Here is a 26,839-nt window from a genome sequence, read left to right as displayed (position 1 = left end):
TACTTCTAGCAAAATTAAATACTAGTAAATTAGATGTTAATGAGGAGGCATGTGAAAGCAGGCATGGAGGCACTCAACAAAAATAAAAATATGAACAGGGAAGAAAATAACAAAATTTTAATGAGATCCTGGGAAACAGGTGAAAAGGAAGAGGTTGCTGAGGAGATGGTATAATTTTTGTCAGAAAAACTAAGCAAAAATAATTTTTATTTCTTCAATTCCACAAAAAGAAAAAATAGAATTTAGCAGACATGAAAACTATTAATTGACTATAAAATAAGATAGATGGCTGTAAATTAAGGGCCCAAGTGAGAGGCAGTGGCTTTTCACAGGCACTGATCATCTGGAATATGCAGCATTTGGTGTTCCAAGTATAAGACAGTGGTTTGAAAGAGCTGAAATGGGGCAGATTGACACTGAGCATAGGAAAAACAGACTTTATGGACTTGCAAGTAATGAACTGCATTGAGGATGTTTAGGATGAGCTCAGTGAATTGTCACTGAATCCCTGTTGTGATGGATATAACCATTATCCTTGCCAGCTCAGACAGGAGGGAAGGTTTGCTGATGCCTGGAAATGCTGGGGAGCTAAAAGCCATGAAAACCAACAGTGACGCTGAGGATTGGGTGAAACTCTGAAAAACGATGACAGAAGATATTAAATGATCATTTAAGGCTCCAAAGAGATCATTAAAAAGCAATAGAGATGCTAAATAGAACTTGGATTTCTGCCTCTCCCCTCTCTCCTGTACCATGAGAAGACAGAGGATTTTAAGGCCAGAAATTGTAATGAACAGACGCTTTAAATGATACTTTTACAAAGATGTGTGAAGAAATAGATCTTCTCAATCCTAGTAATATGAACTGCTTCACATCTACTCACAGATAAAACTGTAATTAACCCTGCACCACCCCAAACATCTTCCTTGTTCCAAGTGCCCTCACTTACTGCAAAGCACTGGGTGCTGTTTGGTTTTTTAAAGTAATAAAGAAAAGGCAGAAAAAGCAGGAAAAAAAAATAGTTCCACAAACTGTCATAACCTGTTGAAAAGATTGACTCTGAACTGAAAATACAGACAGCTCCTCCACCATCTGTTATACCTGGAGATATCTGGCATGTAGCTACAGCAGTGTCAGGTGGAAAAGCTACAGGAGACATTCTAAGGTCATGGCTATGATAAAAACAGAAAGAAAGGATGCTGTGTGGGTGTTGGGGGCCAGGAATGGTTTCCTGATAAATACCAGTTTGTGGGGGGAGAAATAAAGGAACTTCCACAATGCTGAAGGAAATAAAGGGAGTTGTGAATAAGCACAGAGGGAAAAGTGGAGGCTCTAAGGTAATGCAGGGACAGCTGCATGTGTGCTGACAAGAGAGGGGCTGATCCTGCAGTACAGACGGAGAGCTCCAAACACCTTCCAGGAGGCATTTGTAGGACTTTAAAGGTCTGAGAATCTCTGGGGACTTGGGCTTGGCATCTACTCATCAATGACATCCTACCAATTAGTTTAGCTACAAGACAGCCAGTTTAATCTTTTGTCATTGAGTGGGCATCCTGAAAATTTTAACTATTTCCATTCTTGCTGCCTACTGCTATTTGGAGCAAATTCTGTGTTTGTTTAGGAAGCACTTTAAAAAACACTAGCTTGCTTTACTTACACGCTTGGGTTTGGGAGGTTGCTTACATAAACTTAGAGCCAGATCCCTGCTTATAAGTAAAGGATAAGGTCATATTGATATTGAAATACATACACAATTATCTATCAAAAAGAAAAAGAGGCAATTATTTTAATAGTTGTTTTATCAAATGTTTAAGAAATTTCTTTCAATTCAGCTGTAGTAACAGAAGAAGGTGAATTCTGAAATAAAAAGTAGAGGTTGGAAAGCATTGTGAACAGAACTAGAAAATTATAAAAGATGGTGAGAGAGAGATTCATTTAGCTGGAGTGTTTTTCTGACTAATAATTACATTTGAAAGGCCAAAGAACACACAATCCTTATGGTCTCTATGATTGGAAAGGATATGAAAGTATTTGGAATTTGACTTGATGAGTAATTTCTAAATGCAAATCTGTAATGGTAGGAGCTCTCAAATTAGAGTGAGGTCAGCTGGGCTCCACTAATTCACACCAATTGTGAGGCACATTCAAATTAGTTCCCATCAGCCGTGAACTTGGGTAGAAACTCATTTTACTGGCAGAAATCTCTGTGGAAAGGACCCATAAGTCAGCAACAGGCAGGTAGTAAGAAAACTCTTTTGATCTACTTATAGCATAATTCAAATAACCTGGGCTTATTCCTGCAACCATGTAATGCTTAAGAAAATCCACAAGAAGATTTAATGTGTGGTTCTGCAGATTTCATTCTGGTTTTCCTCTTATCTTTCTTCATGTAAATCTGTACTTACTGTATGATATTGCCTGGATTAACTCTTCTACTTGGGCATTGTCCTCATGTAGAGAAATATCTGTTTCTTTCTGAACCCTCTGATGACAGAGGTCAAATCCAGAGTTTTGGGAGGATTGTATAATGATTTGGATGGACTGAAGTTGCAGTGATTTGTAATCCAACAATGACCTGATCAGATTTTTGCAGACTTTTTCAGCTGTAGCTTAATGGCCATAACCATGTTCTAGCAACAGGGTGGTGTGGCTTAATTTTACATTCATTGACACGGTTGAAAATGGTTCATTATGTAATTAGGGATAAATATGCGTCAGTGGAATAAACTTCATAGTATTGATTATCAGTATCATCAGTGAGCCAGTTGGAACTCAACCCTTGATGTTCTGCTAATATTCTGTATAGGGAAGCTTGTTGAGATGAGTGTTCATCTTATCTCAGACGTATCTGAGTGTTGTGTGATTCAGAAATCACCTACCTTCTTCTGGGGCTCCCAAGAGCTGCTATCTCTTGTTCTCATTGATCAAGACTAGGAGGAAGTCTTGGCATCACTGTTTGCATGAAAAAAGAGAAAAAATACAAGCAGTTATTTCAGCTTGCAAAATGGAAGAACTTTGGAAAGATTTATGTAGAAGTGCAAACTGTAATAATTCAAAAGGAAACTCTGAACTTTTCCCTCATGGCTGCTATATGTGGTTGTATACTTAGAGATTAAAGCCAACTGCTCCAATGTACTTTCTCCTTCATCACCTCCTTCCATAATCAACTTTTTTACCTCATGCAGAAAAAGGAAAACCCTGAAGTGCTTTTCACAAAAAAAGGTCAGTCAGAACAGATCACAATTGTAGTGCAAGTAGTGTTTATTTAATTTGATTTTCATGTACCCTTCATTGTCTACTATCTTTAACATTCCCATTTCCATCTGGAAGGCTGGGAGGGCAGCTGGCTTCCCAGCAGACACCAACTCCACAATTAGGAAGCTGGCATGCAGCTCTTGTTCCCTGTTTGTGGAGCCTGTCTGCCTCCCTGGCCCTCATGGCACACTTGCCCACTCCAATCCATTTTGCTCTGGGATCCTGGCTGCTCTTGCTGGCCCTGCCTCAGCAATAGGAGGGGTTCCATGAGCTTTGTACCAGCGCTGACATTGGGTATGACCAGACATTAGGAAACATATGGACTGTGATGATTTGGAGGCAGTTTGTTGGGTTATCAGCACTGTTGACTCAAAGGAAATGTGTTGAGTATTTCTTTGGGCTGTCTCATCAGGATGGCAGAACAATGTTTTTCTTACCCTGCTGACATTAAATCAGAAACATCCTCATGAAACTGTTCCTGGCACAGCTTTCTGGTGGCATATTTCATGCTGCCTCAGAGCAGCACTAATTTTTGAGGCTGCCTTTAAGCCTGTTCTGTTCTTCTCATCCTTTCTATTGCTTTAGGTTTGCATAACTCAGAAATACTCTGGACTCCGGGGCTTGCTAAAGATTCTTCTGAGATTCAAAGCCCTTTCAAAGTTTTGCTGCATTTTTTCTTGCTTCTCTGAGAACCAGCAGACCATGATCTGTAGCTATTTGCTTGTTCTGATGTTGGCTTGCCTACAGGTTAGAGAATCAAAAAGTTGCTGTTTGAAATTAAGGGAGCTGGATGGTTTGAAATCTAGATGTAGGTAAACAAAATACAAGCAATAAGCTTAGATAACAGACACGTTTAGAGTGCAACTGTATTATATAACACAGCATCTCTCAAGCCAAAATTTCACAGAAATTACTTGAACTGAGGTTATTTTAGAAATTATAATTGTGCCTCTTGCTGGAATTCCTAGTTCAGCAGTTTTATTTCTTTCTTTTTCTTTCTTTTTTTTCCCCTTTTTTGGTGGCCTGTATCCTTTTCTGCTCCTGCTTTTCTGTGGTATTGCAGAGCTACCCAGTGCTCTGTCAAAAGCACCAGATTGAGATTTTGGGACTTTTCTTATTGACTGTGCTTCTCTCCTTCAACCAAATCCATCCCCACAAAATATTGCAGATAGCTTGGGATCTTCAAGCTTTTACCAGCCATGTTTCCCTTGTTATCAATCCAAGTGGGATTTAACCAGTGTTCCAACAAGAGGGTGCTCCATACTCCCTCAGAGTGAGCATTTCCTTAGCCCTAATAATGCATTGTGATGAAATCTGCCAGGTAATGTTATTAAAAGCTAAAACCTTTTGGTATTACTAAATTGTTGATTCAATAACAATCAGGAGCCTCCTTTTTTGCCTCCTAGTAAATCCAAGCCCAAGTTTAGGTTTTATTTTGCCGTCTTCATTTTCTGGATTCGTACGAGAGTTATCTAAAGAGAACACAACATTTTTACACATCAGTTACTGACACCAGTTATTTTTATCTTTTGCCTTCCCCAGCAAACAAACCTTGTTATCTTCCTTGTACAGAAAGGAGCTGCAGGCAGGAGGAAGGGCCACCATGGTGCCAATCTGCATTTTCCAGCTGCCTACAACCAGGCAGAGTTTGAACCAGGGAAGGGAAACAAACTTCATCCTGCAGTGTCCAGCCTTGATTTACTCACTGTCCTTCCAGCTTCTTTCCTTCTCCATGGCAGAAACATCTTTTGGTGGTTTTACAGTGAAGGGAGAGTAGAAAAGGGGAGGTAGATTATTCTAGAATCAAATTCTAATTAATTTGTACAGTTAGAGACCATTGTGCCACTAAGTCCAGCTCCTCTTTAAGCAGCATAGGTGTTTTGTTAGAGCAGAAGTTCTGTGCAGTGTTTAGTTTTTGGAGTATCTAATCTGTTTTCTTGGGTTTTGATATGGCAGAGCTAATCTATAGATTAAATCATAAGAAAATAAATGTTATTTCATTTAATCACAGTGAATTAAGTCAGAACCAGTTTCTGGGGTTATTTCATCTCTTCTGGAAAGTGTAATGAAACCCAACACATCAAGAAAAACTTGCTCAAATTATTATATCCTTGATGACACTTTTTCTGACTTTTTGTTTCTGCTCTTTCTGGAGCCAGAGGGCACCAGCCCCAGACCAATGTGTTGTAGTCCTTTTGTGCAGAAGCTGATTTTAATTCCCTTCATGCCTGAGGACCAGCTGGAGGTGGTTTGCCGCATCCTCCAGGCAGACAGGCTGAGTGCGCCCCACAAGTGGCACCCACCTGGTGTTGGGGACACTGTGGGTGAGCCTCTGGCTGCTGCTGCCACCCTCCAGCCTTTGATGTTGCATTTGCTTAGCAAAAAGAGCGCTCCAGGTGTTCCTTGACTTCAGATTTCTTTACAAGATTTTTTTATTGTCCTGTTGCTAATTCAAATCTCTTGGCTGGATTCCAATGCAAGTAATTACATTCTGTCTGTCTAATTTTCCCTGCTGTTCCCATTGCAGATGTTATTTGTCACCACTTGCAAGAGTGGCACTGCTGTTGAATTTCTGGTTCATATTTGGGTAATGGAGAAGAAAACTGTGAATGGAGTCCAAAAGGAGTTTGCCTTTCTCCTTTTGAGATCAAATATCACATTAATAACCTGGTTTTAAAGTGGTAACAATAAAAAAAAAAAAACAAAACAAAACAAAAAAAAAAAAAACAACAAACACACATTTTGATCTGGCAAGAGTGCTGCCAAAAATGACATACAGAAACCTTTGCTGGCAATTTGTTCTTTTTTTAATTCTTTAATTATCAGAAACAAGTTGGATGTAGAGTTACTACATTTGAACATCTGAGACCCAGAGATCCAGGATTTTAGATTTTCATCTAGTTTAAACTTATAGGTCCCATTTAATTTCCCTTAGTTAAACTGAATTTATATCAGATAAGGCCACAAACTTTTAAAGACTCCACATTAAATTTTCATTATCTCTGTAACCTCTGTCCCTGAAAACCATGATCTCTAGGAATTAACTTTTATTTCTGCAGAGTAGAAATGGATTCATGACTATGTTTCCTATCACTGAGGTTCTCTGTCACATTACCTACAGCCATGGTTTTGGCTTCTGCTATGTGAAATAATTCAGGAAAAAAATTACCTCTAAGGTGATCTGGGAGATCAGTGGGCACAGAATATTACTTTAAACCTTTATAAATTTTTTAGGTTTTCTTACTCATTACTTGCTGTGACTTATTATTGTAATGTTTATTATGGTAGACATTTTAAATGACCTCTCTCAATCAGTTTGTTTTTAACAAATGAGCTCTGTTCTCTAGATTAGTTTAAACTATACATATTCCACAAGTGTTTGAATCTGAATGAGCAGATATCAGCAAGGTGCAGTGTAGCTTCATGAAATTTAAAGATGCTTCTCTAGAAGCTTCAGAACTGAGAATTTAAGCTGAAAAGCCTTAGCTTGTTGCATTCAGCATGGTTTTATTTCTGTGGTTTCTTAAATTATTCCATCTCTCTAGATAAAGAAATAAACAGTTAAACCCAAATCTGTTTAGAAGAGGACAGGACAATTTTTTTTTTTAATTTTTTTTTAATATTTCTTGCTGGGAATGGCATATATTTCCACTGTGCCTTTTCCACCTCAGTGGCACAAGGATAGATCTCCCAACTAACTCACCCTCTGTTGTATAATGTCTGGGAGAAGAAAAGGTGTGTAGAAATTTGGCATAGGACAAATTTTTCCTTTAGATCAGTAAAGTCTCTCATTCAGCCAGAACTGCAGACAGCACTGCTTTTTTCTGCTTGTGCATGTAACAAGTATTATCTTCTCCTTACAGAGCAGCGCAGGTAAAAAGATTTGCAGTGCACTGAGCAGGTCTGCCTTGCAGATCCCAGGGTGCTGTAGGGTGGAGGGCTCAGCTATGAGGAGCAGGGAGCTGAGGGTGAGATAAATGATCCTGCCCAAAATCAGTGCCAGGTCACACAAACCAGGGCTCCACTAAGGACATTTTGCAGTGAGAGTCTGTGATGTGCCCACCCTAAGAACGGACTTACCTTGTAAGTGGAAATTGAGCAGCCTGACTTGGAGGAGGACAGGGAGTCCTCACCTGAGAGTCCCTTTCCCACAGCTTTTTGGGATGTTTTCTTGGCAGCTGAATACACACAGATCTTTCTGGAGTTAGCATCCTGCTAAACAAAGCCAGGACTGCTTCATATTTACATGTTATGTTTCATTTAATAACTGTTTTGAAACACTTGGGGTTACCTTTCAAAAATAGCACTTCCCTAGTAGTTATTTTTAATCCTGTTTTTCAGATAGCCTTTGAAAACAAACTCTGATATAGCCAACAGAGTTAATAGGAGTGTTACAGAATCCTGTTAAATTTGCTTCTGTCTTTAAAAGCTGAGTTTTATAGTAATACCATGCCAATACCCAGTTCTAACTTCAGGGGAAAATGCCCAGGACATGGACTGGGATGGCCTTTCCTGTACCTTTTGCCAGAGCCAATGTCTCAGAAGGAAATACAGACTTGCTGTCTGAAAGGCTTACAGGAACAGTCTTGTGTCCCTTGCTTATGTAAGTACTTGCTGAGATACTTCTCATATAACTATTGCACTTCCCAAGGCATTAGCTGTTCTGCTGAGGTGATATTGCATTACATTGTGTCGTGGAATGATTCTAAATAATAAAAGCAATATCATTTTGGTAGTGTTCTCTTGGATATCAGGCTGCTCTACAGGGTATTCATTAACATGCAGGAGTGAGCCTGACTGGCTGCTCAAGCTCCCTTCCTTCACTGATTTAAACCAGATTGTACATGTCTGCAATTCAACGAAGAACTTGCATAAAATTCAATCCCTGTGCCTTATTATTTTTTCTCCTGCACCTCAAGGCCCTTGTGAGAAATGCTTTAATTAAAGAAACATCACCATGGCTTTAGTCTCACTGGTTTAAAATTTAGAATTGACATATTATTTTCCCCTGCTCTGTAAAGAGAACAAGAGAAAAAAAGTGTTGAGAGGGAGACAAGAAAATATTCTCTCCCTTTGTCAAAACTGATAGAACAGATTTGCAGAAAGCATTGCTTTGCACTTTTGCTCCTAAATACCCACTTACATAAAGCTTAGCTTGAGTTACTGCAAACAGGTGCTTTGAGAGTGATGATGGGAGGGGAGATGTTTGCCAGTGTTGGGTTAGGAGATCTCCCACCTTTCTCTGCCATTTGTATTGGAGCTGCAATGGTGCCCATAAAGTGTTTTTGTTCTATGTGGCCTGAGAAAAATTCATGGTTTGTGAGATTGATGCAATTCAACTTTTGTTAAAAAGGTTTCCTACTCACCAAGTGAGCACAGTATTAATGCATTAAGCATTTTCCTCTGTAAAACATGTCACAGCTGAGTTCCACCTGGAATAGCATCAGTGCTCTGAATCCTACAAAACCCCAGAAAGTCAGAAGCAGGACTAAAATCAGCGTTAGATGTTTCAGTCTTTAATTTAGGCCAGAGTGCAGTGTAAAAGCTCTGAAGTGGGGCTGATGAGATGGATCAGAGGGTTAACCTGGGCTTTTTGGGTTTATGCCCTTCACTCAGGCTGAAGTCCTGTACCAATATAATGTCCACTGTTTGAAGCGTCACCTGCGGTTAACACAGAAAATTTCACTTTTTAACTTAACATCTTTCCTCCCTCAGGGCTGATGACATAAATAGATGTATTAAGGGTGGGATTTTATTCAAACTACTTTATTTATTAAGTGATAACTCTGGTAGGTTCCCAACTTGAACAAGAGTTTTGGTCATACCGTGAGACTTAGAACAAGCAGTTTGATGCTGTGTGTAAGTGATGTGAGGCTGCATCACATCTGTCTTGTTTTCAGATCAGAGACTTCCCTGTTGGAGCATCCTCCCTGTATTGCTGGTAATAAGGGCACTGTGGTATTCCAACAGGAACTGCAATTCAGTAGATTAATACTTGCAAAGCAGATTTGCAAAGTATATGTTGTAGGAGCTAGCAGAATTGATGGTCTTCAACTTTACTCTCACTTACCTGCTTAAGGTACCATTTTTGAGGAACAATTAAAGCTAAGGTACTTTCCAATTATGCTCAAAAACATAAGAATGCAAAAAGAAAAAGGAAGGGGGAAAACCTCACACCCAAACCCAACACCTCCCCCCTCAACCTGTTTTTTTTTCTTTTCTAATTAAACATTATATCCTAGTAAAAGTTTTAAATGTAAAATCTTCTTTTGTTATAGCATTATTTAGACTTTTATTTCATATTTGAACAATTTCCTCTTTAAAAGTTGTGTTTGCAAATGTATTCTGGGGCGAAGATCACTGTTTTCCTATATGATGGAAGAGGTCATTCCCTTTCTTGGCAGAGTTGCTAGGAGACTTTATCAACTACTGCTTGTAGATAAACACCAAGTTGCAAAGAGAAGCTGGTCAGCATGAGCAAGAAACAGTCATTTTTTGATACTGTAGGAAATATCCTGGAAATGCTAGTCTCTGCTTATCTTGCTATGGCGAAGTTTGTGGGGTTTTGTCTCCTGAATGCTCCTGGAGCAGAAAAACAAGTGTATTCACTAAGGCTGCAGTAAATGACAACAGTTATGAGCAATTATCTTGAAATCATTCTCAAAGGCCATAGCTTTCAGAAAGATATGATACTGCATTTCTTCAAAACAAGGAACCTCAGTAATTATTCATCTTTATTTTACCAGGTTTATTAAATGGTTCAGTGGCCTGATTCTGGCAGAACAAAGGGAATGGAATAGAAATGTAATTATATATTTGTGCTACAGGTTTGGCCATGCTTCTGCATTTCTAGAAAATTTAATGCCTGTTAAAATCATACACCCTGATGCATATGCAAACAGCTGCAGCTGTCTTGCTGACCTTACCTTCTGAAAGGTCCTACTTGCCCTAGTACTGTCAAAATATTCCCAAAAAAACCAGAAAAAGCTTTGCTCTCCAGTCCTCTGCTGCTCTTCCATCAATTCTCAAACTGCTTGGCTATTACAGACCAATGGTGTGACAAATCTACTCTCTTTTAAAGCTGTGTATAGTCAGTAAATGGCTTTTATAGAAATCAGGGGAAGCTAAAACTGTGCAAGTTCTGTCCCTGCTGCAAAGGATTTTCTTTCTTGTGCACAGCACAAATAGCAGAGTATTCAGTGTGCAGATTTGGTTAACTGCATTGCCTGATCCAAGCAGGCAGCTCTGGTCACAGCCAAATCATTCACACGAGACTTCTCAGAACTCAGCCAGGGTTTATGTGCACACATTCATTGATCTTTGATGCACATCACAGTAAAGCATTCTTGTTTGAATAGTAAAGCAAAATCATTTCTTCTGGCTTTTGAAAATCAGACTGAACAGACTACAGTAAGGATGACTTTGCAACCTACCAATTTAAAATGGTGAAAACTTCCAAGTTTTTATAGAAACTCACTAATTTGGAGATATTTATATGACAGGAGACTTTAGGATAGGCTCTTGGTTTTTAAAAAGCTGCTTTTTTCCCTGCATCTTCCAGACTTCACCAGTTCTCCAGAACCAAATCTCTTCAGAGTCCTCTCTTTTTAATTTCCCTTAAGCAATCTAAAATTACAATATAATGTCTCCAGGATTTTTTGGGAAGATGGGGCAGGTTAGTTTTTGGTTTTTGTTTTGTTGTTGTTGCTGTTTGTTTTGTTTTGTTTGATTCTGGTTGTCTTTTTCCCCCCAGATTAATTCTGCTTTCTTCAAGTGTTTGGATATTGGTCTCAGGCACATGCTGTGATTCTTGGGAGTGTCCAGTACAGGGATAAAATCTGGAATTTGATGATCCCTGTGGGTCACTTCCACTTCAGGATATTCTGTAGTTCTGTGGTTCTTATTTAGAAAAATACAAGAGAGTGGGAGAGGTTTGTTCAGCTTTTCTCATTGTAAAATGTATTTGTTGGGTTTTTTTCTTCTTTTAAATACAATATTGTTAATATAGTTCTGCCTAATTAATATCAGGGAGCAGAAGCTTATTTCATTATTATAGCATTCACTGGTTCCTATTGTTAACAATTAAATTCCTCAGGGCTCTGAGCAGACATTAATAAATAAGTTAATTTGAGGAGGCCAACAGTCCCCAAGGTATTTGCCTCCACCCACCAGCTTTGGACAGAAAACTCCAGTGTAATATCATTAAAAAAGAAAGAAAGAAAGCCCTTCTTAGTGTGACATTCCTGCTGAAGCCCACGTGTTCCCTGCTCCTTGTCTGGCATGTGGGAGAGCACAGCCAGTCCTTCAGCACCCCTCAGTTCAAAACCTCCCTTTCCTCTCATTACTCTGGGCCAAGAACCAGAGAGAAAAAACTGTAAAGCATCATTTGAGCACGTCTGCAAGGGAATGGGGAATTCCAGGAGAGGATTTGTTTCTAATGGCAAGTAAGGACTTTGGTCCATTTAGCATCTTTTGCTGTGCTTGATAGCTAAGAGATATAAAAGAGGTTAAAGAGATCAAACTTCTCAACTCCTCCTTTCTTCCCTTCTAGTCATGACACAGCACTTTATAAACAAGAAGAAAAATTGCAAAGTATCCTAAGCTTTATCTTTAGCTCAACTGTTTCTTCTGAGTGTCTCAGGGGAAAAAAATTTCTTTTACTGATATCTCAACAGCTGAGGAATCTCTCTTCAGTTCCCCTTTGATTCGCATTCTAGCAAAGTAAATAAAGCAGGAATAACTTGGGACTCTGAACCAAGTTTCCCTTCAAACAGGATCCTTTCTTCCCAGTTGCATGCTCCAAGGAGGTAAGAAATTACTTTTGTTACAGTCTTATATCTGTTTGTCCTGGTGTTTAACTGCAGAAGTACCAAGGCTGGGGCTCTAAAATATGTCCATTGATCCATGTCTAGAAAAGGGCTTCCCTGCTTTTCAGGGTTCTCCAGTTGTTGTCTTCTTTCTACCTCCTCCAGCTGGAACTGAAGAGCTGAATTTGGAGCATTATTGCACATTTTTCAAAGTGTTCTGGGCTTCCTTTTCCTGAAACCTGGTGCAGCTCCCTAATTAGCTGATTCCAAAAATCTAAGAAACTATAAATCTTTGTCCCAGCAGGAACTGCACTAATGTTCTCAGTGATAAAAGGCAAACAAGATGGTCTGTCACAGCAGCATGCCTCTTTCTATAGGGACAGATATTTCATCATCTTATTAATAGTAAAGTTTTATGGAGCAAGTACAAATATATTTTTTTAGAAAAGAGAAATTGTGGGCTTCAATTTATTTTTTAAGGTTAATATTATATACTACCTAAGAAATGTTGACAGGTCAAAATCAGTGATGGTGTCCCCTCACCGAAAGACATTCCTGTCATACAACATGAGGATTTGACTTAGTTTACATAGACAGAACTTTAAAATCAACATTTGAATTTGATCCCACTGTCAACCACAGATCTAAATGCTTTCCATGCTCACTCTTGCATTAAAAAAATACTGTGACTCTTCCCATCTTTTTGATTGCAGACGATCCTGGCAATGATGGAAATTTCCCTTTGCCCCTTTAGTGCATGCATAAAGACTGAGTGTTGAGAAGGCCACAATGCTCATGGAATTCCCCATGGAGCAGATGAACAATCCTTTCATTTTATGGTGGTGACACCTGAGGCACCTGGCATGTTCAGCTGCCCAGCCTGCTCCTGGGTGGTGGCCTCAGACCAGAGTGTGTGCTGTGGTCACTGCAGCCCTTGCCGAGCAACCAGAGCTTGACATCTTTAAAAGTTGTGACAGGATGATTCCCTATGCTGTACTTTAAGAAAATGTGTAGTGGTTCTCCCTCTTCCTGCCAGCAAGAAATTTGTTTTATCACTCATTTCTGTTATGTCAGCAGTTAAGGTGAGTCTTTGCATAACTTGCATTAAATATTGTCTAGCTGGCTGGCACCTAGAATTTATTTTGGAAAAGCTTTCTTTAGGTTTCTTGATAAAATACGGATTAAATGGGAAGTGCTTTAGTTTGATTTGGCTTTTTTTTTTTGGGAGGGGTGGGTGATGTTCATGAATTCCAGTTTTATCACTCAGAGTACATTCATATGGGTTTCGGGACATACCTAGCTTTCAGCTTACTGGTCTTAACTCTGCCCTTTTGCATTCAATTGGAATTGACTAAATGGATTAAGAAGTGAAAATCTTTTCCTTAAAACTGGCTTAAGGCCAAGGAATGAAGATCCCCAGTTCTGCTGGTTACCCCTGACACACTTGCCTGCCTTTAGCATTTCAACTATTTAAGATTAAATTCCTAACAGATAAGAGGCAGAAGTAGCTCACTGTTCGTAGATTAGAAGCTTGATTTTCAAACTGCACATTTATAGGTTGTAACCTGCAGAATGGTGAAGAAAAGCACATTCTATAGATGGCTTCTAAGCCTCTAAGCAGTTACAAATTCTCTGAACCACTTCTGATAACAAAAATAATTTCCTGTTAGTAGTGATGCCACTGACCACATTTCACTTTGGCTTCTTATTGCAGACTGTAGTAAAAAACCATCTTTTTAATAAATTCCAATTAATCAAAGGCAAGCAAAAGTATAATTTAGTCTATTTTCAAACTCTCTCTTCATTCATGTGTCACAGATGCTGTTACACACCAAGCTACATGTCATTAATTTTTCTCCAGTATCACTTTTGAGAAATAATGAAAGAAACTAATAGAAACTTGTTGGGGCAAAGATATTGGGCTGAGATTAATATGAAATGACCAGAGATATTTTTTGTTCAACTTTTGTAGCAAGAATTTTCTTTTCTAACAAATGCACTAAGCTTATGCACAAAGGTATAGCAGAGGGAAGAATGATGATACAGATCAGATATTACAGCTTGTAAATGCTGTAATCTAGCATTTCAGACATTGGGGGTTTTTTCAGTTCCTGTTTCATGCTGAAATGAGAATCCAACATTGCTTTAGTTTTCATAAGTAAACTTTCTTCTTCAGAGCTCATCTGGTTTAGAAATACTCATGGGTTGCTAATATTCAGCTGAACATGCAGATGTGCATGAATGCTGTATGTGCACATCCACCTAAACACGGGGCTGTGTTTGAAAGGAGGTGTTGGTGTAACATCAATTTCATGATTGCAGCTGAGAAATGCTACTTCATCCTGACTTAACAAAACCAAGCTCTGAGCCCTGGTGTTTACACAGCAGTGCCGAGGAATGCTTTGTTAAAATGCCTGAGTAGGAAAGTGCAACGTATTTCTCTGGGCTGCCCCAATAGTCTGGGCAGTCTGCTCAGGTAGCAGGCAGAGTGTCTGAAACACACTGTAGTAACTATTTCTTTCAACATTACCAAGAACAGATACCATTTATCAGTATTTCCCCTTTCCTGAAAACTGGGTCCAGGATATTTAAAGCTACACGTTCAGAGTTTTAAATTATATTGTATTTGAATTATATTGTAGGTAATCAGCACCTTTTGTTGGTGATAGAGAAGATCTCTGAGCACTACTGGGGAGCCTGAGTAAGAGTTTTCTATTATACCTGAGATACAAAATTCCTTTTTCTATTCTGTTGTTTATGCATATTTCTTTAGCTTCTGAAGCATAAATTTTGGTGCAAGTTGGTTTACTGGGAACTTACCTTAAACATGTGGCTAATTAAGACTATTTTGTGCAAGTTTCAATTCCGCTATCTTTATAATGGTTATGATGAAAAACAAGAGCTTATCCAGAAATTAATTTCCTGATGCAATCTACTTGGCTAAGGCCAGAAAACCAAGATATTATAGACTCCTTCAGCTGATGAAAAATCAGGTGATTAAAATTCATTTAAGGAAAAACACAGAAATTTGCAAGGCATGAAACCTAAACGTGGCTGTGGTTAGATAGGATAAAAATATGGTTATGGGACCTTCCACCCTGAATCAAAAAGGTTATGGCCACATGATGCAAAGCCCCAGTCTGGTGTGAAAACATTCTGCTCATTCAGATTTATACAGGAATTGTGATGGGTTTGTTTCATAGTGCCTAGCAATGCCAAACTTTCTATTTTCTGCCATTAGCAAAAACTCTGCATTGAGTATTCTATTCAACTTTACAGAAATTACTTCACATTTCTGTCAATTTTTAGGGAATAATGCATTTTTATGTTTCTTAAGCTCTTTGGATAGAACTGTATGGTAAGAATATAATTATCTATGAAATGTTTCAGTCCCAGCCTCTAAGCTAGATAACATTCTGTTAAATTCCTTAAAGCCAAGGAATTCCTTAAAGGCTCAGTGGAATGATTTCTGACTTAAAGCTCTATGAAAAGTAACAGGATATGGCATAGCAGCTTTAGAGGAATAAACTCCTCCAGGTTTGCTTCACATGAGAGTTTTGTGCTCTTAGACTTCTTCAGCTGTAATTGAATTTTTTTTAACTTTTGGAAAAAATAAGCAAGAAAAATAAAAAAAAAAAACCCACCAAAATATCTGTAATAACAATAAATTATCTCCTCATACTTGATATGAAGATGAAGTTTTCCAATCTGTGTATAAATAGTGTCCCAGATTTCTATAATGCCTGCTTAAGTCAGGTTGATATAATTCTATTTGCTCCATTGGACCCTGTAGTTGCATTCAGTTCTGGTGCAGTGCCAGTGAAATGGACTCTCTGGGTTAATTTGGACAAAATAGTTTGACCTTAAAGAGATTTCTAGAGAATAGCATTTCACCTTCACTATCTAACTTGGAAAAGAGTGCTTGAGTTTTAAATGACACTTGGAAATTGGTCCTTTTGCTCTCCCCCTTATTATCTAAGTAATTGCTGCATATGATAAATTGATTGATAGTCAATGGGTTTAATCTACATGAGACTTCATGAGACTTTGAAGAAATTGAGTGTTATTTAAATATAGAAAGCTTCTTTCTATATTTCTATTTCTTTAGGGTAGCTTTTAGTGTTTATCTGAAGTGCTATTTCAGGGGTGAATGATTTCTCCTTCTAACCTGCTTTGGTGCTGACATTTATATCAATATGTTTGTTACTGAGCAGGCACGTCTCTGACTGTGAAAGCTTTCTTGTCAACAACTTGCTGCTCTCAGAGAGATCCAATTTGTTTCCATTATAGATGAAGGCACAGCCAAACAGGAATTTGGTTTTCTGTTTGCATACGCTGCGTGGGTGCAGGAGTGACAAAGTCTGAAGGAAAATGTAAGGACTTAGCTGCAAGCAGTGACAGACAGAACTTTTCCAGTGTGTGTGTGTAGGGATGGAGCATCACTGTGGTTTAGGGATGGAAAGAAGACTCCAGTCTTCAGGTGCATCAGAAGGCAAAAACATTTAATGAAAGTAGATGGTCTCTTTATAATGTGATTTGCTAAGGTGATACTTGATTGGTCTCAAAGCAGAAACATCTCACACTATTGGGGAACTATGAATAGCGCACTCAAGAGAACCATATCTATAAACAACAGTTACAGAAAGAGAAATAATAATTGTTTGATTCTTTCCTCTAAGATTCCCAGGCTCAACCTGGGAGAAATAACCTCTGTTCTTTCTTCGACTGAACTGCGAATATCCACAGTTCTCTTGATTGTTTGACCCTTACAGTACCCCAGTCTGTGAGACTGAGATAATGAACACGTGCAACAATTGTCTTGTGTCTGACCTGACCTGGATCACTGATCCCTGCTTATCTCAAAAATTGATTTTATAGATGTTATTTGTTTGATTTTAAGCAATTGTAAAAGCAGGAAAAGAAGTAAATGAGAAGTGTTGAAAGACAGTCAAACATACCCTAATGATTTTCTGAACCTTGTAACCCAATATCTGTAGATCTCAGTTTTAAATATGTGGATCTTACAGCAAAAATGAATATTCTTTGCCCTTAATAACCCTCATGATTAGCAGGAAAAGTTACTGAGGTAATTTGAGAGTGTTGACATATCAATTTCAGGTAGTCAGTGTGAATTCCAGTTTTTCAGAGTTAATTTTTGAGTATTACTTTCACAGCACTTAAAAACAAGCATATTTGGTCATGGTATCTTTTTTCTTGGTTAGTGGAGTTCAAAATCTCTGTAGCTCACCCCTTCAAATTCCCAGACTAACAAACACATTCATTGCCATGAAATTGAGCTGGGGCTTGAAAGAAAAGACAAAAACAGTGAATTGTGCTCCTTTGAGAGTCATCCTTCCAAATTATATCATGCTTAAAATCACATCTTGATGCTGAAACTCACTCCAAAAACTTAGAATCCAACTGTTTCAAATCTCAGATTTTCACTAGGCTTTGTTTACTTTCAGGGAGTATCTCCCCTGATTGTAGAATCCCCCACACATAAAATATGGTTACTGCTTTTCAAATGCCACTGATTCAGGAGCTATATGCATAGGGCACATATTATCATACACCCACATATGAAATTGTAAATTTGGTCTGCCAGAACTATGCCTCTAACCTGTTCTTGCTAACTTTCATTGCATCTCTGATTCCCCCACAAGATTCTTTTTGCTCAATCTCTGATAAGGTCCATGGTTTCAGGGCTATGAAGATTTTTTCCTTACGTTTGAAAAGTCTCTGAAAAGGTCACTGCTATAAGACGCAAGAACCTGGTCTTTTGGACTCCTTCCAAAAGTTTGCTTTACTTGAACAAGTCATTTGTTCGCTTTTCAGCTTCCTCTAAAATGAGGATAACGTTTGTTACCATTGTAGAAAATGTCAGAATTTTTTAAGCTCTACATGAGCCCTTTCTACAAAGAAACTCACAGCACGTAGAAATTGTGCCTTAATGCTAGAATCTGCTTTCTGTCCAGATTTTAGCACAATATGATTCTTTGATTGATCTATAGTAGTGTAATTTTTTGGATGGAATAGAGATAGTTGAATGGAAATGGTTTCAGAAAGATGCAAGCTACCTTTGCTGCCAGCAAGTACCCATTAAAGGGGGAAAACCAGTAACAAAGGCAAACTCAGAAGTCGGTGGATTATTTGCTTTTATTCTAATTTGGTTTTGAAAGATACTTTTTGTTTGAGGTTGGATTTTTTTTTTTCCTAGGTGGGCTTGTTGGTTTTTGGGTTTGGAGGTTTTTTTCTCATAAAAATGTGAAGTAACTCTCTACTTTCTTCAACTGCTCTTTTTAAAGTATTGAATGGAAATTTACTTGCCCTCTGCTCCTTCAGACACAAATTGTCTTGTCAAACCAGACATTTGCAGAGAGTCTTGGAGAATTGTTTCTCATGCCAAGTTACTGTTTGTGCTCTTCTATGTTTGCAGAATGAAAAAATAATGTTTGACAGCATTGGCAACTCAGCATTGGCAAAATCAACATATGCTGGCTTTTGTGCATATAAAGCTCATTCAAATCAAAAAGAAAAATTAAGCAGGAATCTATAATCTCTTTTGAGAGAGTTTCCAAATTGCAGGAAGAGTCAGAGCTGGGCTTTGGCCAGGATAACTTGACAGGATATTTTCAGAATTTTTAAGCTTACAAATTATGTTAGTAGCTGTATTCAACTTTAAGGGGATCGGAAAGGAAACGGTTTTGTAAAGTAAACAAACATTGTTTTGAAATCTCAGATCCTTGGCTTCTGTTCCTGTTCTTTCACCTGTAGTGTGGCTGTTGTTTTCTCTGGAGAGTTGTGTTTTATTCTGACATCAAATTTCTGGGAATTCTCTAGGGTTTGTACATAGCTTGTTAGTACACTCTAATCTGTGACTGTATACACAGTACCCCAGTTTTGGTTTTAGGTGAGAGTTAGAGTCTGATCTGGATCCTTGAGGGGTCCATAAGCATCGTCCATAAATATGCTCTATTTTCACATCTGTGATAGTGTTGGGGTTTTCCTCCTATATTATTCTGTGGAAGCCCAATGAAATGATAGCCCACACTTCTCAGATTCTGCAGTGAGCTAAATTTGTTGCCCATGCTTAAAGTTCAGTCATGAGTTTATACCAAAACAAGTCTTATTGCAATAATATTGTAGCTCTTTCTGTATATCAGAGATATGAAGCTTTAAGCTACATGGGTTTAGACTTCTGAGATGGGATTAACTTTTAATAATTTTGTCCTTGATATCCATTTTCTTTTTAGAAACTGTAGTTCATTATGTTTGTCTTAAATTGCTTCCTGCATTAGTTTTAATCTGCTAGTAATATTAGATATTTAAATTTAAAATCTGCCAACTTTCAACTATAGTCAAAACTACATATCTTTTTAAGCTTTGGGCAATTTACAGGGCAGGTGATAACCTATAAGAACTTAAAAATGTTAAATGTAATGTTTTGGAAGGGGTTATACTTTCAGTGTGCATGCTAACAAGCAACTTAAAAAATTCATAATTGATAATAAACCTACTCTAACCTACTCAGTATTTCTATTCAGGATCTGTTTGTGTGCAGAGAATATCCAAATCAAACTTTTGCTCATAGCTCCCCTTTCCCGACCAATGATGATGCGTAGAGTGATGCTGCTTCTTATCCTGCTTGCTTGAGTCCTCTCTATTCAATTTGCAAAACACTGCCAAGGGAAGCTAAAGGCTTTTTAGAGGACTGGGGTAGGTCTATTTGTTTCCATCTACTAATTTGTTCTGTCCTGTTTGTTTTCTTGGTTCTTCCTGTATATTTGGCAGGGAGCAGACATGAATTTGCCTGTGCTCTGTTGAACAGCCGCCACTGCCTCAAGCTGTTTCAGTAACACCTTGCCAAAACACTTTTTCTTTCCAGTTTTGTCTCCTTGAGAAAGGGAGGGGGGTTGGGGCAGCCATTGCCACCTGAGAGTTACTTTGGGACTAACTGGGTTGGTACCAGAAGGTGAAATAGTTTCATCCTCCTGAAGTGGGGCAGAAGACATTGAGAAATCAATAAACAAAAAATCCTGTAAACATAAATTGTCTTGACCAAAATGGTTTTGCTTTCTATTTCTGCTGTCTCACCAGCATATCTTTAAATTGCAAAGTGATGCTTGAAACAGAAACTTATTTAAATGAGATCCATATCCTAATATGACATCTGTATTTGATTTAGTAATTGTACTATGCTTAGAAATTCATCACAACTGATTTTATCACTACCTGTTTCTATCTGAAGAGTTATCAAAAGTTTTTAAAAAATCAGAAAATACCCCATCTACCCATAGTAGCTGGAATCCTTCTATATGTTGGAAACTTTATGACAATAAGCATATAACTAACTATTTACTTTACCACCTGTCAACGTCTTCCACTTGTTCTAAAGCCTTCTGCTTAAATCTTATCATCTTGCTTCATAGACCTCAAAATCCTGATTTACTGGGACAGAAAAACTGTTTCATACAGGTTAGGACTTAGGAGGTTTACAAATGCAATAGAAAATTTACAGTTACCTGAAACTATAAAATTATATAATTTATACTGTGGTGTTTTTGAATCATATTCCTCCACCCTGAGCTGCAAAGGGAGAGCTCTGTCCAAAGCATATTTGCTGTGTGCCTATGAGAGCCTCATTCCTCCTGCTGTGGAATTTTTAATGTGCTGCCTGGAAAACAGTTTAATGAGAATTCTGATCACTAATCAAAACTTAACCACTGAAAATGAACAATTGGTAATTAAATGAATGTGATGTGATGACTAATTAGTTGATGTAACAAATCGCCAAAATATAGTTAATTTTTAAGCAAATATTTGAATTGCTTCAGAAAATGTTTTGTAATACAAGCAACCAAACTTTGCTCTTTTATTTTTAATTGCAATCTCAGCTTACTCAAGAATGACTTGTAGTGTTCCTAGGAAGGCAGGCTTCAAGGTCAGATTTAATCAAAAGGTAGATAAAGTCTATCATTACATGTTTGGCTATAGAGATTAAAAAAGCCAACATTTTTCATTACTATTCAGTTGTTCTCAAATTTGCAGTTTATTCCCTATGCACAGCATGGAGTTGCAAGTCATTAGAAGAATTCAGTCTTTCCTTGAAACATACTATCATGGATTTATTTAAAATTTTTATCATGTTCCCTCTTTTATCCCAGTTTCCATAATTTTATCTTATACAGTAAAAAATGCATTGATAAAGTAATGATTAACACTCCACTTCTTAGCAAGCAGTATTTCAATGGTAGCCATTGTGACAGTTCATTTTCCTCCACTGAAACAACCATGTGAGTCTAGGGAGGCAAATAAAACTGCCAGTGATAGGTTGCGTTTTGCCTTCAGTGAAATCATATTCCTTCTGTTCCAAGGTAAGAACAGTTACGGAATATACTAGGTTCCCTTGTAATAACCATTCACAGTGTTTTGCTGAAAGAAACTAATTGGAAACTGTTTTCCTAGGGACTTCTAAGCATAGAGTAAATGAAATCTCAGCTTCTTGTATGGAACAGTCCTTTGGAGGATTCATCATATTTTTGGTTTTTTGTTTGCATCTTTTGTTTGCTTTTCTTTCTTCTTTCCACAGCATTTCTAGAGCACAGAATAACAAGCCAAGCATTGCATGGATTTCATGTGTATGTCAGAGCACACCTGAATAGCCCAGAACTTTTTCTTACCACTGGATAATCTGGTGCAACTCTAAAAGGCAAACCCCAGCTCATAATGTGATTGGGTTCCTCACTATTAGAGAGAGGAGATTTTCAAGTGAACAAAAAATAGGATCAGGGATCTAGGCAGTAAGAATCCTGTGTGATAACGGAGTACTGCCTTTCTGATAGTAGCATGCCTTTTTTTTTCCATATGTTCAAGAAGAAGGCTGTCTGGTGGCAAAGCATTTTTGGTTAATAATGAAAGTGGAGCAATTTTCACTTGCATCTCTTGTAGGAAAGGAAACAATTCAGAAAATAAACAACAGATTGTTGACAAATTATGGGAGATAGGAAATCCTGTTCACTTCTATTCACTCTTGCCCAACAGAAAGCACTCTAGGAAAGGTTCAGCTAACAGGAAGGATTCCAAAGGGTAATAATTGGACCAAGACTTGCCTCATTTTGTACTTTTCAAAAAACAGAGATGAGAAAAACAAAACACTGCTTCCTACCCATTGGGGTTTGTGCTTGAGTAATACTGTTGTCTGTTAAAAAAGGTCTTTTTGTGAAATTGATTCTTCTTTGAGAATTAGAAATAATAGCATGGCTTTGCTTTTCTTGTTACACCACTTGCTGCATGTTTTCAAGTGTGTGCTAATACCAGGGTGTTACAAGCACATCTCCTTTAAAACTGTTCAGCAAACTTGGAAGTCTACCTTAAAAACTTCCAACTGATTTAAGGTGTAAGTGATGTATCTACACTCTGCCTGTCATGAATAATTTAACAACTGAAGTATTCTGGCTCCCAAAAATCATAACTTGAAACAGTTGTTGAACAATCTATTCACCCTGCCTGCACCTCTTTTCCCTGGCCCTATGTATGTATGTGTGTGTGTGTGTATGTGTATATATATATCTGAATGTATCCACATTAATCCTGCCCTTAGTCATCAGCCCTTTCTGTCTTTACCATTAATTTCTGTATGTAGAACATAAGTAGGTGTTCTATATAAATAAACTCCCAAAAGGGAACCTGATGCTGAACTTTATAGCTGAGTAAACAGAAGCACTGAAAGGTGATGTGATATAATGTGCTTGGCATCTGTGAGTCAGCATTAAGATGTGCTCCAAATACTATTGCAAACACTGACAGTTTCTGGATATAAAGAACTCAATGTGCTTTCATTAGCGCTGCTGGAAATTGCTCCCAAGGGTCATGGTTCTCACTCAATTCAGATCACTTATGTAATTTCAGAGTATGAACTGTTTCAGGCAGCCGCAATGTTCACTGATTTTTGCACTGCTTGATGAACTTCCCATGTAAAGGTTTCCCAGCACTGGGTTTAGAACTAATACTTCAATTTCAGTAGTCTCAAGCAACTCCCAAAATTTTAGATTAGAAAATGCTGCTCACGAGCTGCCCCCTGCCCTGCTTAATGATCTGAGTGAAAAAGCAGAGACAGAAGCAGAGGCAGCCTGTTGGGTCAGGGCCCTGATTCGCCCTAACACTCGTATTCATTAATCTTCTGTTTACATTGTTGAAAAAGTTTGTGTTGCCTGTGAAGTGAGATGGCTGCACAGACAAGCTGGATATCTGATTGCTGTCAGTGGAATGTAAATGCACTTCCAGCCTGGGAATGTGTGAAGCCCCAGTGATTAGAGAGTGACTGGATGTACAGCAGGGACAGGATCAGCCTGTGAGTGCTGATCACCTTCACTAATGAGGTTTTTCTGACCTGGGGTAAAACTGGCCAGGTTCATTTACAGAGAGCTCATCCATCCTGGGCTGAATTCTGTATTTTAGGGAAACTTTCACCAAAGTCCTGCTCAGAGTTCTGTCATTTTAACATAGTTTAGACACAGGATGAGTAGAGACATAAGAAAAGAATAAATTTATTTCATCTAAGGGGACAAGCTCAAATGCTAGTGAGGATTTAAGCAGCATTTCACCCTTGTGGGCACTGGGAGACCTCTGGGCAGCTCCTGCCTTGCGCAGGAGGGCAAACAGGTGCTTTGGAAAAGCTGGTGGATAATTATGTGGGTGTGATAATGAGGCTGTGGGTTGGTTCTCAGTGTCCTTATCCTGACAGCAAACTCTTGAGCCTCACCTTCTGTCAATGGGTTAAAATTGTGCAGCCAATGAACACAGATATGACCAAGTTTGCAGGAAGTTGATTTGCCCTGAGTTTTTGCTTTTCATTCAAGTTCAAAAAGCATACTAGTTGCAACACCTCCAAAGGAAACATCCAAGGGTTATTTTTCTGTTTTCTAACCAAAGCCATTGATCTGTATAATTTATATCATGGCTCTGCATTTCCTCTCTCTGATTACAGCCCAGTACATAGGGCTTCACTAATCTCTTTGCAGGGATGAAATATCCTCTGTTTTTTCCTTATTGAAGGTTTCCAAGTCACATATTTGGCTTCACTTTGGGGTTTGCATTGGCCCAAAAGATCAAAGCAAAAATGTATAATTTACCACGATCATTTTGACTTGTAGCCAGTGTTTAATAAGTTGGGAATTTCCACGGATGCAGAAGGGATATAGCTTCCCAAATCTCATTGACATTTAGAGGGTTTTGGACACACTTCAAGCTTCTTTTACAATCCTATGCTGAAATGGCCCAGCTCTGCTTTCCTTTCTAAATATGCATTTCTCAGTTTGTTTTTTTTTTTAATTGAAAAATTCTCCATATTTAAATCATGCACCACCCTGGAAGTTATTAACTTTTCTTACTCTGGGTAGTGTTGACAGCCCAGTATAACAACACATGATAATAAATAATTATTTGGGTCAACACAAGTTACCAAGTAGGTGATTTTCAGATTACTCTTATTCCTTCCAAAAATAAGAGAAAAAATGAGCCTTAGAAACCTGACTAGACAATCTTAAGTTTCTGAAAGAATTATCAATTTATCTTCATAATGTAGTCAGCATGCAGCTAATTAGTGTCCTACAGCAAAGAGAAGTTTGTCTTCCTAAGAAACTTTAAGAACCTACTCAAGCCTTTTACAAAATATTATGATATCGTTAGCATTTTCAATGTAAGAGTAAAAAGCAAAATACTTTAAACCTTAGCAATTTTTACGTATTTAACTGTCAGTGTTATTAGATCCAGCCCTTCTTCCACCATTTTGGGAATAGAAGAGCAATGACTGCTTATAATAGTCAGTAATTGTCATTAGTTAATTGATAGTTACTAAGTTCCCTGACTCTTCAGTGTTTCCTTGACTTTGTAGATCCTGATTGCTGAAGCAGCGCTCTACAGTGGCAAAAATCAAATGTTGTACTTTAATAATTCCTATTAAACTGTAATTTTGTGAACAAAATCAATAGTTCCATCCTTTGTTTAAATATTTAATGAATTTTAGATAGAGGTATATTAACTTTGTATGATCCTGCTTTTGCTTTAAAAAGTGCAAATTCTGCCAAGTGCCTGGATAAGTGTCTGTGGGAAGACAAGGATAAACAGCAAAACCTGAACCAAAAGGGATTTCCTGTGTTCTCACTTTGTTTCCATGCTGTAGAACTCAGTCCTAGATGCAGCAAAATCTTCTGCATTTTCTAAAATAGCAGAACAGGAAAGGGATATCTCAAATAGCAGCAACTGAAATCCCATCCATAAGTCCTGCAGTGAGCTGCATGTTTTTATAAAGCACCTGTGCAGGTAATAAACACCAAAGAGAGTATCTTTGTGACAATGTGGGAAAATAATTGAAGAAAATGTCTGTTTTCAGATGAAGAGTTTCCATTTTGAACAATGGCAGTCAGGGTTATGGTTTCATTGCTACCCAAGTATGAACAGAAACAAAGTGCATGTCAGGAATAGCAAAATATCTTGAAATTCTCAGAAGCCTTTTGTTTTTAATTTTAACTAAAGAAATTTCAAAAAATGCTTTTACAATCCTAAACTTAAATATGGTTAAAACTGAGAATTGCAGTTGCCCTTTTTGTAACCTTTGGTGTTCTCCCCAATAACTTTTTTTTTAATTAACTCTATTTTATGAACTCATTCTTCCTCCACTAATACATTTTCCTTATCTTCTAATTAAGCACTGCTTCCAGCACACTCATGATAGCACACTCACATCTGCTCTGGCTTCTCATCATTATTTCAGTGTGGGACTTGTGCTGCAGTTGGCACAGGTGAGGCTGTGACCCTGCTGAAGCTGTCTGCTGCTGCTGCCTTTTGCTGTCTTTCACGAGGCTACCGGTTCAGCTAAGGCAGAAATCCAAGCATACAGCTGCCAGCAAATCTTCTTAGTTGAATTTGAGAGGGGCTTGAACAGGTTGATAGCACCAAAATTCCTTAAATCCCTTCAGTTTTCAAAACTTGCATTGGAGCCATTCCTGAAGGTTTCGGTTCTGCATGAAGTACAAGAGCACTTTGCAGCTTTTCATGTGCAGACATGTCATATGTCTTCCCTTGCAATCACTCACTTCCCTTTCTCCTCTGAGGAGATAGAACTACAATTTTTTAATATTCTATTGTTCAGTTCTCAGTAAGTGCTAGGATCATTAACAACACTTGATACATTGTGTTTAGCAATTACACAAATGCCATGCTGATGTTCTCATCTCCCATGCTCATCACTGAGTTACTGACACCAAAGAATATGTACAACTTTTCACTCATTTCTAGAAAATTTCCTGGGGAAGGATTATTAATTTCTCAGATTTCTGGCTGTGAAGCAAATGTAGCTTGAGGCTTAATGTGCTGACAGTGTTTCCCCATTTTTAAAGGTAGTCTAGCTGTCATGGTTTTTGTGCAAGAAACCAGTCCACCGAGCTTAATGAGAGTTTCAAAACTGAAAAAAGATGTTTAAGTTCTTTGAAGAGATCATCAATAAGAAGTTGGTTTAAAAAGAAAGTGAAAGCATCTTGCTACTCTCTGGTCCAGTGTTATTTTGTATATGTGGTGGACATTGTTAGGCTGGTTGAAGTGGATGATTTATTTCCAAGTCACAGAAACATTTCCAGAAGAGGAGGATGTTTAAGCTTTGCCTGTGCTACATGCCATAAATATCCTTTTCTCTCTTTACTCCCTTCAACCCCATTATAGTCTTTGTGGCTTCATCTCTTCCCTTCTCCTGCATCCCTACCTTTATTTAGCTCTAGGTAAAG

The 26,839-nt window shown here is 38.1% G+C and overlaps 1 protein-coding gene across 2 annotated transcripts in view; it reads left to right on the top strand.

Annotated features, from left to right (window-relative positions):
- Positions 1 to 26,839, top strand: part of ATP10B (ATPase phospholipid transporting 10B (putative)) — a 166,596-nt gene that overhangs the window by 26,952 nt on the left and 112,805 nt on the right. The window contains exon 5 of one of the 2 annotated variants that reach the window (XR_010441896.1): positions 543 to 1,485. The exons of the other annotated variant lie outside the window; for it this stretch is intronic. The gene's annotated coding sequence lies outside the window, so the exon portion shown is untranslated. Of the gene's footprint in view, positions 1 to 542; positions 1,486 to 26,839 lie in introns of those variants that run through there. 2 annotated transcript variants of the gene reach the window in all.

The sequence above is a fragment of the Zonotrichia leucophrys genome, chromosome 13, assembly GCF_028769735.1.
Source record: "Zonotrichia leucophrys gambelii isolate GWCS_2022_RI chromosome 13, RI_Zleu_2.0, whole genome shotgun sequence".
Lineage (NCBI taxonomy): Eukaryota > Metazoa > Chordata > Aves > Passeriformes > Passerellidae > Zonotrichia > Zonotrichia leucophrys.
This window is presented reverse-complemented; position numbering and strand designations above follow the sequence as displayed.